Genomic DNA, 19,879 nt, shown 5'->3' on the forward strand with positions numbered 1-19,879 from the left:
AGAGATGTTGGGAGTCCATGTGGGCCTCAGGAAAGATATAGGGGTTCACACGAGCCTTCAGGAGAGGGGTCTGAGGTCCACATTAAAGTCTACAGGGGAGATGTATGGGATTCACATGGAATTTACAGGAGATATCTTGTGGTTCATGTGAGTCCTACAGGAGAAATGTTTGAGTTCCCATCTCATGACCACAGATGACTTTCCCCCAATCCAGAGAATCAGAATGGCCTCCTATCTGGCTAACAACTGAGGCAGGAAAAGTGCCCAGGTCCAAAGTCAGAAGCCCATCTTTGTCCCAATGGATTGTGCCTTCGGAATTTGGGTAAATGGAAAAGAACAATGCTTCAGTAGTGACAGTCATTTAAATAAAGTTTTATTTAACAAGCACTTGCTGATCACCTATTATGTGAAATAGTATAGTGAAGTGGTTAAGAATATGGACCTAGAAAGCAGACTGCCTGCCCCTTCCCAGCTATGTAAGTTTGAGCAAGGTACTCATTACTAAACCTTAGTTTTCCGCATATGTAAATAAGGATGATGATAACAGGACCAATATCTTAGAGTTCCTATGAGAGTGAAATGAATTAACACATGTAGACACATGTAACACATGGGACAGTGCCTGGTACACAATAAGTATTTAATAAGTGCTAGTTCATAGTGTGTGCTAGGCTCTGAGGACATGTCTATCTCATGGTGGAGGGCAGGAGTGAGAAAGCCCAAGCCAAACCATGCAATAACACATTTAAAGCTTTTTCTCAAATGTGGTGAACATCACATGCTATTCACCAAAGCATGTCTTATGACTAAGGCATGACAGGGATACATGCTCCCTCTAGAGGATGCAAGGCATAACAAATAGTGGGGATGTTTAATCCTATTGCAGGGAGGGAGCAAGTAACTGAGAGCAGTAATCCAAATCACCCACAGGGCCAGCTCCAGGCTGTTTGTCTTTTCCTGCCCAGCTATGGCTGAATGAGGCATGTACACCCAAGGGTCTCTGGAAGAGTATGTATGTTACAGGCCAGTAAACAACTGAAAAGAAAAGAGGACTAGCATTTACTAAACCCTTAGTATGTCTGAATGAGATGCTAAGCCTCATGACTATCCAATGAAGTAAGTGCTTTTATCCCCATTTTGTAGATGAGGAAAGTGTTGGAGGAGGCAATTGAGAGTATGTGACCACCGGTTGACCTGAGAACTGGACCCAGGCAATCAGAGGCTCCTCATTCACTCCTTTGTCCTTGGAATGTACTTTCTGCCTACCGTTGTGGTAACTGTTCTAAGGACATAGCCTTGAGAGATTAAAATGTTGTTGAGACCGTCTGGATAGTGTATGTGACTGAACCCAGTTAAGATCTCTGTATAAACTTTTAAGATTCTGGTGGATGAGTGCAGAGATCTACCGGTCTTGTTGCTGCCCAAGACAGGCCTCATAAGTTCCCTTGCTTGTTAAAACTACCACCTACCAATGTGGAGTGGTCTGCCTCTTTCTTTAGTCTCTCCTTGCCCTCTGTGCACAGGGGTCAGTTTACAAACCAACAGAAAGTGAGGTTCAGAGAAGTAAAGTGATCTGCCCAAGGAAATAGAATGATGTATCCAAGAAATGGAAGAACCAGTATCTTTAGATTGGGTTTCCCTAGAAGCAGACACTGAGATAAGGATGTGAGTACAAATGGTCTATTTGAGAGATGATCCCAGGAAGCACTAGTGGAGGAGTGGAAGGAGTTAAAATAAAGAAATAAAAGGAAACCAATTCAAGGTGCAATCATAAGCAGGTTACCACTGTGGGCAATAGTGGTCAATCCTACTGGGGACCTCTGGGACACAGTGTAGAATACAATGCAGTTGTCCCACCAAAGGAAGGAGGAAACTAAGTGTTGAGGGCTGCCGCTGGCACTTCCAGAGTTCCCTGTGTGCCTTCTGAGCAGAGAAAGCCCTCAGGCAGAAAATCCCAGGGGCTTGCAGTAAGAAGCCATCAGGAATAGCTACAGGGGTATGAGGAGGGCACTATGTAGTGGCATTTACTAACAACCAAGATCAAAACCCAAGTCTGTCTGGCTCTCAAGCCACAAAATGTTGCCTCCAAGGTAACCCATTAGTCCTGTGAAAGTTTGCAATATGGAGCTTCCTTTCTTTAAAAAGAGTGTCCTACTCCCCCAACCCCGCTCCATGCTCCTGGTCTTATGAGATGCCAAGTCCCTGACACTTAGTATGTATGACTGATTGCACAGCACTGAGTGTACAGTGACACACATTCTTGCCTGCAGAGCCATGGTGATGTTAGAGCAGCTCATCCAGTCCTCTCTCACTACCCAGGTGGGCAATCCTGAAGCTCAAAGAGTTCCTCCTAGACCTCCCTGTACAGTGCCTCTCTCCTCCACACCTCCTCCCCACCACCCCACTCTCTGTTTGTCTTCTCTCCCTAACCAGACCAGAGAACTGGAGAAAGTACTTGCAAACCATATATCTGATAAGAGACTTGCATATAGACTATATGAAGAACGCCTACAACTCAGTAAGAAAAAGGCAAATAACCCACTTTAAGGGCAAAGGATCTGAATAGAAATTTCTCCAAAGAAGATACAGAGGGCTGGCCCAGTGGCGCAGTGGTTAAGTTCTCATGTTCCACTTCGGCAGCCCGGGGTCACTGGTTCAGATCCTGGGTGTGGACATGGCACCGCTTGGCAAGTCGTGTTGTGGTACGCATCCTACATATAAAGTAGAGGAAGATGGGCACGGATGTTAGCTCAGGGCCAGTCTTCCTCAGCAAAAAGAGGAGGATTGGTGGCAGATGTTAGCTCAGGGCTAGTCTTCCTCAAAAAAAAAGAAGATACACAGATGGCCGATAAGCACAGGAAAACATACTCAACATCCTTAGTCATCCAGGAAATACAAATCAAAACCACAATGGGATGCCACTTCACATCTGCTAGAATGGCTATAATCAAAAAGACAGAAAATAATAAGTATTGCTGGGGAGGTGGAGAAATTGGAACCATCATACCCTGCTGGTAGGAATGTTAAATGGTACAGTCACTTTGGAAGACAGTCTGACAGTTCCTCAAAAAGTTTAACATAGAGTTACTATTTGACCTTGCAATTCTACTTCTAGTATATACCCAAGAGAAATGAAAACATATGTTCACAAAAGTCTTACAAATCCATTGCAGCTTTATTCATAGTAGCTAAAAACTGGAAACAGCCATGAACAAGAGAATGGATAAACAAATTATCGTATATTCATACAATGAAATATGACTCAGTGATAAAAAATGAATGAGAAACCGATATATACAACAATATGGATGAATCTCAAAAATATGTTGAGCAAAATAAGCCAGACCAAAAATATATACTATATAACTCCATTTATATGAAATTCAAAAACAGGAAAATTAATATGATAGGAATCAGAACAGGGGTTGCTGGTTGGGGAGAGAGGTAGATTGACTGGAAAGGAACAGAAAAGAAATTTCTAGGGGCTGTCCCCGTGGCCAAGTGGTTGAGTTCACGCGCTCCGCTGCAGGTGGCCCAGTGTTTCGTTGGTTCGAATCCTGGGTGCGGACATGGCACTGCTCATCAAACCACGCTGAGGCAGCATCCCACATGCCACAACTAAAAGGACCCACAACGAAGAATACACAACTATGTACTGGAGGGCTTTGGGGAAAAAAAATAAAATCTTTAAAAAAAAAAAAGAAATTTCTAGGGTGATGAAAATATTCTAGATCTTGTTTTGAGTGGTAGTTAAAAGGTATAAAATTATCAAAACTTGTCAAACTGAAAACCCAAGATCTGTGTATTTGATTGCATGCAAACTATAAGTCAGTAAAGTATTGTTAGCATAAAGAAAATGAGGATTCCTGGGGCAGCTTGAGTCTAGGGAACAAGATGATTCCAGACCTCCAACCTCTTGCCTATATAGGACGCCGGGGTCAATGGCCACCCCTCACTTTCCCTTCTACTGTCAGTGCCTCCAACAGACCACTGGGCAGCACCCACGTCTGCAGTGACTTACACTGGTAAAGCTAATTCTCCACCAGTGAGGTTGCTCTGCTGGCAGCTGGAAGTGCTGGGCCCTGGGTAGCTTACTGGCCTATACACAGCTCATGGTCACCATGCCACCTCTTGCAGCCCAGCCATGAGCTCTGAACATGCACCACCCACTGCTCACTTGTCGAGTTAGAACAGGAGAGCCCACTCAAACTGGCTCTCACTAACTGTCCAGAGAGAAAAATGCCCTTCACAAGTCACAGCCTTGGGCATTGGCTGAGCCCCTGGATGCCAAATCCACAGGACACATTCCAGTCCTCACCTGCCCGACCACTTGGATGTATTGCAAAGCCAGTCTTTTACCTCCACTGTCTCCCATCCTCCTCCTCAGCCAAACACCTTCTCCCCTAGCAACCTCACCCCTCCCAAGTCCTCAGCTACCTCTGAGGTGCCTGGCGCTCCCAGAGCTCTGCTGCTGGTCCAAATTCTCTTCTGCCCTCAAGCCCCATCCTAAACTGGAACCCCAGATCCTTTCCCTATTTTTGTTCCTCCCCCTGTGACCCTGCCTCCAAAATGGCCCTGTTATCAGTAATAAGACGTATTGACATCATATACTTCCTGAAATGATTCACAGACTTCTGTGATATTCTTGCCAAAAAATGCATAACTTCAGTCTAGTCACAAGGAAACATCAGACAAACCCAAATTGAGGTTCATTCTACAAAATAACTGACCAGTACTCTTCAAAAATGATTGTGCCAACCCAGTCACCTAAGCCAGATCCCTGGAAGTTAAGTCCTATTAATTCTGCCTCCCCATATCTTTAGAACGAATCCTCCTCTTTGTATCCCCACAACCACTGCCCTATTCCATCATCTCTGCAATAGTCTCCCCAAAGACATCATCTCCTCTAGTCTCTCCCCACCTGACACCCCTCAAGCCATTCTCTTCTAAGCAGCCACAAAGATCTTAATCATGCCACTCTTCTACTTAGGGCCCTCCTGAGGCTCCCCACTGCTCCTGTTGATACATACCCTCTCCCTAGCTTGGCTCATAGCACCCCTGACCTCGCCCCTGGCCACTTCTCCAGCCTCATTTTTTGCATGCCCTCCCCTTCAGGCATTCCAGCCACTCAGAACTGCTTGCAGGTCTAAGAATTCAGATTCTCTTTCACCTCTGTGCTTTTGTACATGCTGTTCCATCCTCTCTTCCCCTCACCTAACTCCTGTCCTTATTCCTTTGCCCAGAAATTCTTACTCTTCTTAGGTCTGGGGTCCCAAAAACCCTCTCGAGTAAAAACTGCTCTTTCCTCACCCTCCAGGTATCACAGGGCCAAGAGGAGCACCCCGCGGCCTGCTGGTTTCTCTTCTGCCTGCAGGCATACCACACCCTGTGTCCCTCAACTTCCCACCTCTGTCCCTATTGTTTCTGTCAACAACTAGGCTTTGCGCACATTGTTCCTCTGGCTGGCTGATTCCCACTCATCCTTTGAGTGCCCACATGAGTCTCACATCCTCTGGATGCCTCCCTGGCCTAGATGCTCTACTTGGTGCTCAGCATCTTCCCTCTTTGCCACCCACTGCTGTGTTGTTACTTAAGTGCCTGACTCCCCATGAGGCTGTGAGTTTGGGGCAGGGATGAGGGAGCAAGCGCACATCTGTATTGCTCACCATCACCCCGCTGCCAGTCTCAAGGAAAGGAGACCCTGGTTAAGTGGTGTGTTTGGTAAATGTTTAAAAACCAGCTCTTCAGGGAAAAATGTATACATAAATGTACACATACATTTATTATAAGTTTTGCTGATATAAAGGATGTGTAACATACAACTTACACCTCACAAAATATACCATACTCTTTATTGTAAATTCCACATAGTCAATTGATTCTCACAGAATGCTTTCGTTGGTTTTTCCTTAACTCTTATATCCATAGCCACCTACAGTTACAATTGATGAATGAGTGTACATAACTAACAAAACAATAAGTCAAGTTCTTTTGTAGTGTTTGCTAATTTTTGTGATGCAAATACTTCCGCTCTGGCTTATTTTGAGCTACCAAAACGATGTCGCCGAATGCTAAGTTGGGCAAAGATGCACCACAGCACACCATGATTTAGTATTTCCACCACACAGATGCAAGAAATGTAAAAGCTTCAAGAGTACAATAGTAAAATGTCATAAAATTATTAGAAAGTGATGAGTTTTAAATATTTATTACCTTGGTTTTAATATAAGCTACTTAGTTGCAAGTTAATATAATTAAATTTTTAATAATGGTAGTGTTTAACAACCAGAACACAACATTGAAAATTTAAGAGTTGGCCCTCATGAGCCAGGATGAGCCGCTTCCAGCACATCACTAGCCCTCAATTTTTTCTCCAGGCCCAATCTTTTTTTTTTTTTTTTTTTTTTTTAGATTTTATTTTTTCCTTTTTCTCCCCAAAGCCCCCCGGTACATAGTTGTGTATTCTTCGTTGTGGGTTCTTCTAGTTGTGGCATGTGGGACGCTGCCTCAGCGTGGTCTGATGAGCAGTGCCATGTCCGCGCCCAGGATTCGAACTAATGAAACACTGGGCCGCCTGCAGCGGAGCGCGCGAACTTAACCACTCGGCCACGGGGCCAGCCCCACTCCAGGCCCAATCTTGCAGCCAGTCTAGGCTTTTGGGCTCCTTGGATGACCCACCCAGTGCCTTGGACTTTTGACTCCTCCTCACTCCAGTGACCTTTGTCTCTCCTTCAGCCACCCACCTGTTCCCGTGGCCTCACCATAGGCCTTGTCATCATGTGGAATGGTTTTACCCAAGAATCACACCCTACCCTCTTGCCTCTGGACTGTAGCCTTCTCTCCTTCCAGTACTCTCTGCACCCCCACACGTGTCCTTCAACCTTGAAGGACATCGTTCCCTGAGCCGTGTTTATCAGCCAAATCCTGATCCCTGGAACATTTCTCCTTTCTGCCCATCCTTCTGCTGGATCTATACTTAAGCCTTTCACTCTGGATATATAGTAACTGCACGATACAGCAAGTCACATTTAATATTATTGTTTCAGTAGAAGCCCTCTTATCTGATGCAATTGATACCAGAAGTTGGTCAATTAAACAAAAAACTCAGGAGTATCATAAAAAATGATACATATCTGGACATTTTGTTTTAACTTAAAACATATAAATGCGTATTAACTTGCCAATCTTTTGCTGTAATGCCAAGGCTTTTTCTTTTATGGGTCTGCTGATTGGAATTCCACATTTCTTTTCCTGCATAACAATACCCATAACGAATTGTTTAGACTTCCCGATTCTGTAAAGCGGATAAGAGCTTAAGGATACTTGCAAAGCAATCTAAGTGCAGACTATTGGTTTTCTACAGAGTTTTCTAAATCTTTTACAGTGTTCTAGCCAAGCCAAACTCAACAGCTTTTTTTTTTTGTTTAAGATTTTTTTTTTCTTTTTCTCCCGAAGTCCCCAGGTACATAATTGTGTATTTTCAGTTGTGGGTCCTTCTAGTTGTGGCATGTGGGATGCTGCCTCAGCATGGCCTGATGAGCGGTGCCATGTCATGCCCAGGATCCGAACCAGCGAAACCCTGGGCCACCAAAGCAGAGCACTCGAACTTAACCACTCAGCCACAGGGCCGGCCTCTCAACAGCTTTTTTAAAAAATACTTATTTATTTATTTATTTTAAGATTTTATTTTTTTTCCTTTTTCTCCCAAAGCCCCCCGGTACATAATTGTATATTTTTTAGTTGTGGGTCCTTCTAGTTGTGGCATGTGGGATGACACCTCAGCATGGCCTGATGAGCGGTGCCATGTCCGCACCCAGGATTCGAACTGGCGAAACATCTTTTTCAAAACTTTCCAAAGCAGTAAAGTTAGTTTTCATAGAAATAACAATTTACTTTCCTTTTGCACTCATATTTCTATGGTTTAGTTACACTTAATTAAATTTTGTACTTACAATAACGAGCACAAAATGCACTAACATGTTTAGGAATGTGTTACTCAGGGTCCTCAGAGAAGCTGACACCAAGACAGGATTAAATATACACATTTATTAGGGGAAACCATCTATTAGAGAAAGTGAGGAGGGAGCCAGGAGAACCTGGTAGAGTCATCAAACCATGCTACAAGTCTGACCTGAGTGAAGGAAAGAGGGAAGGAAGGAAGTTGGGTAGAAGCATCTTAGACTGTAGTACAGTTCTAAGGAAAGTTCAGCAAGGCCACTGGGGAGACCTCCAGCCAAAGCCACCCATCCTTTGTCTGTCTCCCAGGAGTGGACTGCTTTAATATCCCACCTGCACTCATTTATTAGCTGGGAGCAGCCCATGGGAAATTTGGCCTTGGCACAAATGCAGTGATGGATTTCAGAGTGCAGCAGCTGGGTCCTTTGACTAATTATGCTCCCTGCAATAAAAAACGTGAAAAGCAGGGCCGGCCCAGTGGCACAGCAGTTAAGTTCGCAAGTTCCGCTTCAGTGGCCAGGGGTTCACCAATTCGAATCCCAGGTGCGGACCTATGCACCAATTGTCAAGCTATGCTGTGGTAGGAGTCCCACATAAAATAGGGGAAGATGGGCATGGATGTTAGCTCAGGGCCAGTCTTCCTCAGCAAAAAGAGGTGGATTGGTGGCAGATGTTAGCTCAGGGCTAATCTTCCTCAAAAAAAAAGAAAAAAGTGAAAAGCCATTCTCATGGCCACCATAGGTAACAAACAGCTGCTTCTTGGTGTATTAGGTATGGATTTAGCTTGGCTACATGTAACAGAAAACTTAAATGACAGTGGCTTAAACAAGACAGGTCTTCTTCTTCTCACATAATGAGAAGTCCAGGAATAAGCGAGTTGGTTCAGTGACTTTAAGATTCAGGGTAGGGGCCAGCCTGGGAGTGTAGTGGTTAACTTCACGCACTCAGCTTCCATGGCCTAAGGTTCACAGGTTCAGATCCCAGGTGCAGACCTACACATTGCTCCTCAAGCCACGCTGTGGCAGTGTCCCACATGCAAACTGGAGGAAGACTGGCACAGATGTTAGCTCAGGGACAATCTTCCTCAAGCAAAAAGAGGAGGATTGGCAACAGACGTCAGCTCAGGACCAATCTTCCTTACTAAAAAGAAAAAAAGATTCAGGGTAGAAGTCTCTGCAATTCTCTCAGTCTTTCCCTCACACTTTTGAGATGGCTTCTCACCTGCAGCCATCATGGGTATACTGCAGGCAGCTGGAAGGAGGAAGAGCAGAGGGCCAAAGTGCATGCCAGCTGAGTCTGCACCCCCATTTAATCATCTTTCCAGAAAGCTCTATGCAGCAATTCCCATTTATCTCTCATTAGCCTCAACTGTCACACAGTCACTCCTATTTGGCAAGGAAGTGACAACGTGACACACTTTAGCTTTTTAGCTGAGCACGTTGTCTCTGCCAATAAAATCAGAGTTGTATTACTAAGGAAGAAGGGGAGAATGGCTACTGAGGAGGCTGCCAGCCTTGTCTGCCACACTTGGTGAGCACAAACACACTAGAGAGCAGCCTGCTACCAACTGAGCACATTCAGGGGACTGTGGGCTTCATTCTGCATGTTGTCTGCAGAGGCAATAGGGAGTTCAGTTCATCCGATGACTCAGTGCCGTGGAGGTAGTGATGAGCACATCTACTGGGTTATTTTTGTTTCACTAGAGTGTGAGCTCCACTGAGCAGGAACTGGTCTTGTGTTGTTCACTGCTGTATCCCTAGCACCCACAACAGTGCCTGTTACATAATAGAGATCCAATGATATTTTGAATGAATGAATGATTAATAACAGTGTTGCTTCTTTTTTCAATAAACTCTGTCACCTGACTGGAATGTGAAACCTGCAAAAGCCCTTTGGGGATAATTCTTCGTCAATATTGCCCATTCCATTCATTCTCAGCAGGTAATCTCAACTCTATCAGTGGGAAAAATTAACCAACTTCCCTGTGTATCCTTTCAAACTACTTGTCTCAGAGGAAGAGATATTGCTGTAAGCTGAATGTTTGTGTCCCCCTAAAACTCACATGTCGAAATCCTAACCCCAAGGTGAAGGTATTAGGAGACGGGGCCTTTGGGGAGTGACTAGATGGCTCTGCCCTCATGAATGGGATTAGTACTCTTGTAAAAGAGACCCCACAGAGCTCCCTACCCCTTTCTGCCAAGTGAGTATACAAGGAGAAGTCTGCAGCTGGGAAGAGGGCCCTCACCCGACCATGCTGGCACCGTGATCGCAAGCCTTCAGAACCATGAAAAATAAATTTCTGTTGTTTATAAGTCACCCAGTTTGTGGTATTTTTTTTTTTAAAGATTGGCACCAGAGCTAACAACTGTTGCCAATCTTTTTTTTTTTTCTGCTTTATCTCCCCAAACCCTCCCCTCCCCGTACATAGTTGTATATCTTAGTTGTGGGTCCTTCTAGTTGTGGCATGTGGGACACTGCCACAACGTGACCTGATGAGCAGTGCCATGTCCGCGCCCAGGATCTGAACCCTGCGCCGCAGCAGCGGAACATGCGAACTTAACCATTCGGCCACAGGGCCGACCCCTGTGGTATGTTTTTTATAGCAGCCCAAATTGACCAAGGCAGCTGTCTCTCCTCCCTCTCCCAAGCTAACACCAGTCCCCGAATTGTGCTCTGATTCCCACCCCTTCTTATCTCCTCAGGGAGTCTGATCCATCAGTTATCCTCTTTCCTCAGTGCTTTCAACTTCTCCTTCTTTCTTCTATTCATTCTTCCAACATCTCCCAAAATAAAAAGCAAAACCGTTATTCCTCTGTCCACAGCCCATTCAAGCTATTGTCTAACTCCCATCCCTGGATGATTTCAGCCACTTCCAGGGCAGTAAATATCCCTCGTGTGCTGAAGACTACCTGATCAGCCAACGTTTCTCAGCTGTAAGCGTGAAGAAGACAACTCTGGCTAACGTGAGCAGACAGGATATTTACTGGAAGGGTATCAGGTAAGTCATATAACTAACTCTCTTGCTCTAACTCAAGACCCATCAATCATAATTCTTGTCATTATCTGGCCTCCCTTTTTTAGGGGTGTGATTACTCAGAGGCTGTGACCGCCGGCCTCTTTACCAGTTTGTATCTGGTTTATTGATCAGACTCTTGTGAGCTAGTTTGCTATAAGACAGCCTCATTTTCATGAACTGGTAATTTTGTGGCTATTCACTATTTAATAAGAAGAAAAATACTACTTTCCCTGCTTGACTTTTAATTTTAGAAACTGAAGCAATTTGTACCAGTATTATGCTTGTCACTTTTGATTTCAAGGATCTGGCAGCTGCTTTATTCTTTTGTTACTATATGCAACTTACTACAAAAATAAAAACATTGTTATGCATATTCTCCCAAACAAATGAAATCTTTTTGGATCAATTAAAACAATAAACAGTCAATATCATACATGACTGTCCCCAGAACATTTCTGGTCTTCCCTGATCTCAGAGATTGTTGCCCTGGCCTTGTTCCTCCATGAGTGCATGGACCACTGTGACACTGGGCTCTTTTGTGCACCTCAACTCCTCCCTGGGTCCAGGCCCCTCAGCCTCCTCCTAATTCTTATCTTTCTCTGGAACTGCTGACAATCAGCTTCCCAATCCTGTAACATGGAGAACAATTTAGCCTCTCTATTTCCTACCCTCTCAAACTTCTTATTCTCAGAACTACTTTACATTCTTAAAAATTTTTAACCCCATGGAATATATATATTTCTTTTTTAGATTTTATTTTTCCTTTTTCTCCCCAAAGGCCCCTGGTACATAGTTGTACATTCTTCGTTGTGGGTCCTTCTAGCTGTGGCATGTGGGACGCTGCCTCAGCATGGTTTGATGAGCAGTGCCATGTCCACGCCCAGGATTCGAATCAACGAAACACTGGGCCGCCTGCAGCAGAGCGCGCGAACTTAACCACTCGGCCATGGGGCCAGCCCCAACCCCATGGAATATTTTAAATGCAGTTGTTTACCAATATTTACTGTATTATAAATTAAAACCAAGAAATTAAAAAAATATTTATGCATTGATTCATTTAACAATAATAAACTCATTACATGTTAACATAAAAAATATATTTTGGGGGGGCTGGCCCGGTGGCATAGTGCTTAAGTTCGTACACTCCACTTTGGCGGCCCATGGTTTGCTGGTTCGGAGCCTGGGTGTGGACCTACACACAGCTCATCAAGCCATGCTGTGGGAGCAACCAATGTACAAAAAATAGAGGGAGATTGGCACAGATGTTAGGTAGCTCAGGGACAATCTTCCTCAAACAAAGAGGGAGATTGGCAATGGATGTTAGCTCTGGGCCAATCTTCCTCACCAAAAAAGAAATATATATATACATATTAATTTAAAGCAATTATATTCTCCAAAACAAAAAACACACAAAGGGGGGCTGGCCCCGTGGCCAAGTGGTTAAGTTCGCGCGCTCTGCTGCCATGGCCCAGGGTTTCGCTGGTTTGGATCCTGGGCACGGACATGGCACTGCTCATCAGGCCACATTGAGGTGGCATCCCCCATGCCACAACTAGAAGGACTCACAACTAAAAATATACAACTATGTATGGGGGGGGCTTTGAGGAGAAAAAGGAAAAATAAAGAAATAAAAAACACAAAAAAGTAGCGAGAAGATTGGCATTGTTTACAATTTTGCAGATCTCTTTAATAGCTGGCTTAATAGAAGACAGCTGGAGTCTCATATCTACTTCTGCATTCAATCTGTTGCAATATCACATGTCAGTGCAATCTTTGGAAAATTCCACTGTACATTCATAAGAGAATAAGAATGAAAAAGGCAAATAATGTCTTAGTATTGTTACAAAAATAGTTTTTATCTCATACAATCTCCCTCCTCAAGAAAGAGTCTTGGGGACTCCCAAAGATCCCTGGATCACACTTTAAGAACCACTGTTCTAAACCACGTCCTGGGGGTGGGTTGCTGACTCTTCACACCCAAAGAAGCCCGTCATTCATTCCCTCAACAAATATTGTGCACCTACTGAGTATCAGATACCATGCTGCAAGCTGGAGATGCAGCCAGGAACAAAACAAAGTCCTTGCCCTCATGGAGCCTCCATTCTAGTGGGAGGAGACTGGTAATAAACAATAAAAAAATACAGTTATGTCAGGTGATAATAAGTTCCACAAAGAAAAATAAACCCAGAGAAGGGAATAGAGATTAAAGGAGGGGGACTGTTATTTTAGGGTGGTCAGGGAGGCCTCTGGAGAAGGTGACATTTGAGCAGAGCCTGAAGGATATGAGGGAGAGAGCTGGGGGCACATTAGAGGGACAGAGGATATCAGTTGGCAAAAGGAGCAGCAAGTGCAAAGGCCCTGATGCAGAAGTGTGTTCATCGTGTTTCAGGAAAAGCAAAGAAGCCAGTGAGGCTTGAATGGAATGAGTGAGGGGAGGTTGGTGGGAGATGAGGTCAGAGGAGTGCTCAGATTCTGGATATACTTTGAAGGGATAATGATGATTTCACTGGATTCACGCCCCTCTTTGAGGCTGCAGCAGATTATATTCTCCAAAAAATGGCCATAGCAATATTTCTAGTCCCACATGCTCTCCCGGAACCTTGCCATTCCCCATCAAGAAATGGAATCTGCTTCCTTTCTCCTTGAACTTGGGCAGGGTTTAGTAACTTCCTTGATAAACAGAATGTGGCAGAAGTGACATTATGCAACACCCAAGGCTGGATCATAAAAGGCAATGTGGTTTATGCCTGGCTCTCTTGCTGCCATTGGATGCTTGCCCTAGAATCCAGCCACCATGCTGTGAGGAAGCCCAAACTAATCCAAGCAGAAAGATCACATGGAAAGGTCCACGTGGAGATCTGAGGCTTCTAGCTGATGGCCAGCAAGAACCAACAGACACATAAGTGAACAAACTTTCAGATTATTCCGGCCCCAGCCTTTGAGCCTTCCGGCTGGAACCGCAGATATGGCGGAGAAGAGACAAACCATCCTCGCTGTGCCCTACCTAAATTGCTGACCCACAGAATCTGTGAGCATAATAAATGATTGCTTTACACACCTAAATCCTGGATAATGTGTTATGCAGCAGTTGCTAACTGGAAGAGAGGCCTCTTAGCATCTTATGTGAGCTTTCTGAAGTACTAATCTAATCAAGACAGGCCTGACTAAAATCCTGCAATGATTTCATAGGCTAAAGTCAAACCTGGTCAGCCCACCAGGGTATTAAAAGAGATCTCAGCAATCACTTGGCCTTCTCTCCTCCAGGTTATGACTGGGTAGCTTTGGGATTCAGGCTGATGGATGGAAGTAGTCCCAAAGTAAGTTAATAAGAAGGAAATAATAGTCAGGCATGGGCAGTGCCTAGTTCCTGATGCTTTTCCTCCAATGAACAGAGTTCACATAAACCCCAGAGAAAGCCCATGGTCTCCTTCCCCTGCTACTGCCTACCCCTTCCTCCTGCCATAAAAAGTCCCTGGTCATGACAGATTTCCAGGTGAAATCCTTAAAAGTTTCACATAGAAGTTGCAACCGTGGGCCACACTGACTTGCAGATACATGTGTTTTAAAGATATGAGTTGGTTGACATACTGGACTGTCCATAGTGATGGCTGCCATCTCTCTACAGGTTCTCATGCCTATATATGCATGTCAGGCCTTCCCCCAAGAGGCAGAGTTTATTTCCCTGCATCATGAATTTGGGCTGGACATGTATCTTGGTTTGACCAATAGAATACAGAGGAAGAAATAATGTGTGACTTCTACACCTAGACCTTATGAGGCCTTGCAGCCCCCATTCTCATCTTTTTGGGATCAAGCCACTCCAAGAAATAATCTTGAACTTGCTAGAGACCACGTGGAGAGAGGCCCAGCCAGAACCCCAGCCATTTCAACAACACCAGCTAAGGCACCAGACATGTGAGTGAAGCCATCTTTGCTGTTCCAGCCCAGTAAATGAATGCAGCCCTGCATTCATTCTCAGCTGAATGCAGATGAATGAGTGATCCCAGCAGACACCACATGGAGCAGAGGAGCTGCGCAGTGGAGTCCAGTCAAACCACAGGGGCTGGATAATTTAATTAATTGGAAATAACAAATCATTGTTATTTTTAGCCATAAGGGTTTTATTTTAATTTTTTGTTTTTGATTGTTTTTGTTTTTTAAAGGTATGCTTTTTGGTGAGGAAGATTGGCCCTGAGCTAACATCTGTTGCCAATCTTCCTCTTTTTTTTTTCCCCCTCCCCAAAGCCCCAGTACATTGTTGTAGATCCTAGTTGTGAGTCCTAGTTCTTCTGTGTGGGATGCTGCCACAGCATGGCTTGACGAGCTGTGCGTAGGTCCACGCCCAGAATCCGAGCCAGCGAACCTGGGCCACCAAAGTGGAGCACACAAACTTAACTACTACGCCACCAGGCTGGCCCCAGCCACTAAGTTTTAAGGTGATTTGTTACCAGTAATAGGTTGCTGAAACAGTTGACAACATTTAACAACCTGAAACTGTCACAAAAACAAGAAATTATTGGCTTCTTTTTTGAAAACACTGGATCTGCATTGCTCACTTGGACTTCAGGGCAGAATCTGAGAGGTGTGCCCACGACCCACAGTGAAAATCTGTGGGTACAACAAGAAAACTGCTTCAGAGAAAGGAGGAGTTCTGCCTGCTCCCATGACCTCTCCAGGGGTGGAAAGGATGGGAACTAGTGACACCCAATCATAACTCTATTATCTTTCCTGAGGCAAGTTCACCAGGCAGATCATTAATCAGCAAGTACACACAATTTCTGGGCAGAGGGAGAGTCCGCCCAGGATTTTTGCAAACAAAATATGCTCTTTTTCGCTTGTTGAAATATATAACTTTTATCTTCTGGGACATTATGCACAGGGCACCTTGTGATTTACTTCAGAACAATAGACGGGAGACACACTTGGGTAACTTCATCTTTTGCTCAAGAGAAGGGAAGACAATTAATTATCTGGTGGTGACAGAGGACCATCATGGCCATAAAGAGCATTTGACCAAGTAGCTCTCTGAACTGGGAAGAACCCCAATTTATTCAGCTTGATTTGGGGGCTCTGTTCTGGGCCAGCAGGTGGGGGATGGGGGTTACAGAGATGTTATGTGAAAAGAGCTGTTTCCACTCTCACCACCACGGAGAGGTGAGGACGGCATAATTGCCAGGTAGAGAGGTGACACAGGAAAAAGAGAATCATTTCCTGGCTTCTTTCCAGTGCTCCAGACCTTAGGGGCCTCTATAGCAACACAATTACATTGTTTATCATAAGCATGACTCCAGCAGGATGTGATGGGAGAAGGGCTCTATATATATGCAACACTCAAAAAAGCTGATACAATCACTCTCCATTGAAATGAAGCAGGAAATGTTAAATCACACACAAGCAAAATAAAAACCACTGGGCTGGCATTCCTGCCTGTCAACAAACAGCTAGGACCCATGAGCCCTGGGTGCACCATGGAGGTTGGCAACCTGCTCTGCCTTTCTATTTTTTTACCCTGTCCTCCAGGTTTGCCTCAAGCTATACTGCTCAGCAGCTGAGTCCTAGGGCAAGGGATTTAGCTTATATCTGCGAAGTGGGAGTGATGACCCCCATGGAGATACTAGGGGGATAACCTGAGACAATTCCAAGGAGTACTATCATCATCATCATCATCTCCATTTTACAGGAGAAGAAAGGCACAGAGAGATTCCATAGCTTGACCAAGAGCACAGCTATCAAGGAGCAGAGCTGGGACTTAAACCCAGGCAGCTGGGTTCCAGCATCTATGGACTCTTAACCACCCCACTAGCTGCTTCTGGGTATAAGATGGGCAAGTATTTTGTAAGTTTACAAAAACTCAATGCACCCCCGAAGGATAGCTATAATTCTGGGAAGGCATAAACCAAGCACCCCACCTCTACCCCAGGTCAAAGCCAGAGGAAGAGCCACTCTGGTGTCGTCCAGTGCCCCCCGCCCATCCCCCCACCCCCACCCAGGCAAGCACCTGGCCAAGCAGAACTCTACCCTGGAGTTCCAGGACTTTCGTTATGGACAGCCAGGGAGGCCTACAACTGATGGCTCTCTGCCCTGCTTCCCCTTCCTCCTGCGGGTGGTCTGGTACCATGATTAACAACAGACTCTGGAGCCAGACTGTCTGACTCTGGATCTGGCTCTACCTCACTAACGAAATGCGGTTGCACATAGTGCTTGCTGTATTAATTGAGTTAGTACATGTAAGTGCTTAGTATGTGTCTGGCACATAGTAAGTGCTGAGTAAATGTCAGCTGTAATTGGCAACTATTCCCTCACCTGATCAGCTCTATACCTTCCTCCCACCCCAAGGTTCTCAAACATCCTGACTCTTGTTTTTGATCAATTCCCACTTTGGAATTAGGAGTATGACCTTATCTTTAGATGGCAAAGCTGATCCAAAGGGGGAAAGCAATGATGGGGGATTTCAGGCATCACAGCAGGCTCTTGGGAAGTCTTTTGAGGACAAGCACTCTCCTGGGAACTCTAACTTTGTTCAGGTGGTGGCTTCTTACTATACTCGCCTCTGGAGTCTGGAAGGAAGTTGGGGAGACACCCAACTCTTGGGGAGCTAGAGAAGGAACTCCAATGGCTTCTTTTGCCTCCCCTTCCCCCTCCTACCCCTCTCCTCACTCATTCTAGGCCCCACGTATCCCCTCTCCTCCTCTCCCTCCCAGGACTCAGGTGACTGTCCTCTAGGTGCTGTCTGCTGTCTATAGGTGACTCCTAGCCTGTCTGCTAGGAAAGCAGTAGAATTTCATGCAAGGTTAATGGCTCTTGTCCCTAAATAGCACCATCACTGGGTCTGCAATGCAAACCCCCATTCCCCATCTTGGGGGCCAAGCCAGCACAGGAAGAGGAGCATCCTGAAGGCAGAGGCTTGGCTGGTATTGGGACTCCCGGGTCTTGTCCTGGCTGGCCCAAGGGGAAAAGCAATGACTGGAGGTGACATATGGTGAGGAGGCTGGACTGAGGTGGAGACAGAGATGGGGAGCTGCAATCAGAGCAGCACCCCAGGACCTGAGACGCAGTCTAAGAGAAGAGGTATCTGGCCTGGACAGGGACTTCTGTATGGTAGAGCTCTCCCCCTCTCTCCTAAGCCACGTTCACCTCCAGGCATCATTGCCCAGCAGTGTTAAATTTATAAAGAGCTCTGGGAGCCATAATCCCACTCAACCTTCAGGAGAGCCCTATAAAGCGGTGACTGCTCTTATGCCCATGACTTGAAAATAATCTTAGAAAAGTTGTCACTCATGCATCCATTTAAAAAACATTTATTCACTGCTTGCTGTATGCCAGGAAATAAGTCCAGCTCTCCTGATTCAAGGTCTTTCCACATATTTGCTTCAATATGTTGATTCCTGATTCCCCCTCCTCCTAAATTTGCCCCCAAATACTCCCCTTCGGAGGAGGCTGGGCCATAAAAGGCACTGTGGCTCCCTGCTTGTTCTCTCTCCCTCTCTCATTGCTCACTCTGCAGGAAGCCAGCTATTATGTCATGAGCAGATCTAGGAGAGATCCATGTGAACTGAGGCCTCTGACCAACCTGTGAATAAGCTTGAGAGTGGGTCCTCCAGACTCAGCCAACATCCTGACTGCAGCCTCAGGAGAGGCCCTGAGCTAGAACCACCCCTATAAGGTGCTCTTGGATCTCTAGCCCTCAGAAACGGTGTAAGATAATGAATGTTTTTGTTTTAAGCTGCTGAGTTTTGGGGTAATTTTTTTTCTTTTTGAGGAAGATTAGCTCTGAGCTAACATCCACTGCCAATCCTCCTCTTTTTGCTAAGGAAGATTAGCCCTGAGCTAACATCTGTGCCCATCTTCCTCTATTTTATATGTGGGACGCCTGCCACAGCATGGCTTGATAAGCGGTGCATAGGTCCGCACCTGGGATCTGAACCAGCGAACCCCGGGACCCCAAAGCAGAGCAAGCAAACTCAACTGCTATTCCACTGGGCCAGCCCCTGGGGTAAATTTTTTATGCAGCAATAGATAACCAATAATCTTCCCCACTGTAGGAACCCCCTCTCTCTGCAAAACCAACTCATACCTTTACTGGGAAGCTCAAATCCTTTAAAAGTTTCTTTTTCTCTTATACTCAGGTAAGGTAGTAAAACGAGTCAGAGCACATACATTCAAATATCTACAGTTGCTGCTTTCTAGCTGTGGGACGTTGGGCAAGTTACTTAGCCTCTCTGTGACTCAGTTTCCACATCTGTCAAACAAGGATGGAAAGGAAAATTGTGAGGATTAAATAAGAGAATAACAGATCTGTGAGAGTAACTGGCCCTGTGCTGGGCACTGGTGGATGCCTGATAAATCTGAGCTCCCTCTGGTCCCCTCTCACTTTCCAGTCCTGACTCCTTTGCATGCTCCCAAGTCCCTGCCCAGAGAGGCTAGGACAGGACCAGGTGCTTTAGGAGCTCCCATCCTCTTCCCACCATTGGAGACAGAGGAGGAGGAGACCTGCCCTGCGCCAGGGATTTTCTTCCAGTCTTGGGGTGAGAGGAGATCTGTCCACTAGAGGCGAGAGGCAGGATATACTTCTGGAAAGGTCCATTTTCAGAGCAGAGGATGGTGCCGTGTTGGCCAGGCTTGGGGTCCAGGCTAGCCACCCCACCACCTCCTCTGAGGGTAAAAGGAGTCTAATTTGCCACTCACTAGTCCCTAACATATTAGGAAAATTGCTATTTCCAAGGCTTTGTCCATTTCCTTTCCTTTTCACGAGCTTCTTTTCTCCCTTGCCTCCCTTTTTAAATTTTTAAAATTTATTTTAATCACAAATAATATATGAAAAATAATATTAGTCAATATTTCCTGGGAACTTACCAGCCAAGTTTCTAAGATTGTTATGTGTCTCACAACCACTTTATGAGGTAGGTT

Source organism: Equus caballus, chromosome 1 (assembly GCF_041296265.1).
Source record: "Equus caballus isolate H_3958 breed thoroughbred chromosome 1, TB-T2T, whole genome shotgun sequence".
NCBI lineage: Eukaryota > Metazoa > Chordata > Mammalia > Perissodactyla > Equidae > Equus > Equus caballus.